Genomic DNA, 2,101 nt, shown 5'->3' on the forward strand with positions numbered 1-2,101 from the left:
GGAGAAGAGTGTTGAGAATACCATGGACTGCTAGGAAAACAAACAGATTTGTCCTGGAAAGGGTTAAACCAGGTGGCTCCTTGGAGGCAAGGATTTTGAGGCTCCGTCTGACATACTTTGGACATGTTGTGAAGAGAGACCGGTCCTTGGAGGACATCATCCTTGGGAGGGTGGAGGGACAGCACAGGAGGGGAAGGCCCTCTATGAGGTGGATTGATTCAGTGACTGGGATAATCAGGATGGGAGGGTCAGAGACAGTATGATTGGCACAGGACAGAGCGGAGTTTAGGGCTATTGAAGCGACTCGACGGCACATGACAATGACAACAACAACAACAACAACAACAACAACAACAACAACGGGCTTCTGACTGTCTTAGTGTCAGAGTTAAAGGGCACTGTTAATGGCTAATTTGGTGAAAGCAGTTTCTTGAAGTTTACAACTTTGACCCTTATTTTTTACTTTTCCTGAAAAGGGCTTGCCTTGCATAATAATTTTCATCACCACCATTTTACTAATGAGCTCAACATTTCTCTCTCCAGCCCAGAATTCTTTTTGGAATTTTGCACTCATAAATCTACCTGCCCCCCCCAAAAAAAATAAATCTACCTGCCAAATAGGTATCTCCTCCAAAATTTATGACTCCCAATCAAATCACTTTTTGCCATGTGTTCCCTTTATTTGGGAAAGTATATTGTGACGATCCCATCAAGTTCACTAAGCTTGAAATTTTGGAGTCTTTCTTCTTTGACCTCAAGCATGCTTCTCAACAAGTCACTGCTTTTGATGTATAATAATTTCTTCACTAAGTAGTGAAGTTCATAGTATTTTAAATTATATCAGAGTAAAGTTCTGTACCTATAATTTTCTTTCTGTGTGAACTTGTGAAATATTTGTTACATTTTCAAGCTCCCCCCCCTATTTTTTCTTGTATAAAAAGGAGGTAACAATAGTACTCCATAAATTGTTGGAATGAAAGGACATAAACCACATACAATACTTAACACAATTCTAAGCTCAAACTAAGTATCTGAAAAATATAAATTAAAAGTTATTAGTGTTGTTAATATTTTTTCAAAAACATTGCCCCCTGTAATTATTTAAGTGAGCTGGTGGTATAGTGTGTAGGGAGTTGTACTGCTAATTCAATGGCAGTTACTCTCTGGTGAATGGAATCCACTAACAACTCTGAGGGAGATGAGCAACCTCTTGTCACATAATTTACAGCCTGCAAAACCCTTCTGTGTGGTCAGCTATTAGCTCCCATTTGTTGGCAATGAAACAGAATAGTTGATTTCACCCTTATCTTCTCTTACCTCAGATTTTGTTATCATCTTTAATAAAGTTAGGTTTTTCATACTGTTTATAAGTGCTGTCAAATTGACTGTAACTCATAGTAACCCTGGAGGCCACAGATCAGAACCTAGCCTTATTCTGTGCCATCCTCACAGTGTCTACAATGCTTGAGCCCATTGGTACTGTCACTGTGGCAATCTCTTTCCCTGAGGGCCCCCCTCTTTCTCACTGATCCTCTACCTTTCCCAGCATGGTGTCTTTTTCCAATGACTGGACCTTGTTGGTAACATACCCAGAGTACATGAGATAAAGTTTCACCATTCCTGACTTTAATAAGTACACTGTTTGCACTTCCTCCAAGATAGACTTGCCTTAGCAGTTCACAGAACAGTTTGTACTATTTGACAACACCATAATTCAAAGGCATTGATTTTCCTTCTTTTATCCTCATTCATTGTCCAGCTTTTAGATGCATAGAAAGCAATTGGAAAGATCATGGATTTTTCTCTGCCTCTTACAAATTGAACGAATCGTTGTGGATATCATCCTTTTGTCATTTAAAATAATATTATTTTAAAATTAAATATTTGCTCTGATACCTTCATATTTATGAGAACTTTGTGTTGAGGGGTGGAAAGGAGTTCTCTTAGATTGTGATATTTGTGAAGACATTATTATAAATAAAATTTTACATGTCTTAAAAACACACTCCTTCCCCCCTTTATATCTACGCCCCTGTTCAGCATGAAGAAGCCAGAGAGTCGGCATCCAATTCCCAAATCAATAAGACAGTTGGCTTAATTA

The sequence above is a fragment of the Elephantulus edwardii genome, unplaced genomic scaffold (genome assembly GCF_000299155.1).
Source record: "Elephantulus edwardii isolate Elephantulus edwardi_28Jun2011 unplaced genomic scaffold, EleEdw1.0 scaffold00044, whole genome shotgun sequence".
NCBI classification, from domain to species: domain Eukaryota; kingdom Metazoa; phylum Chordata; class Mammalia; order Macroscelidea; family Macroscelididae; genus Elephantulus; species Elephantulus edwardii.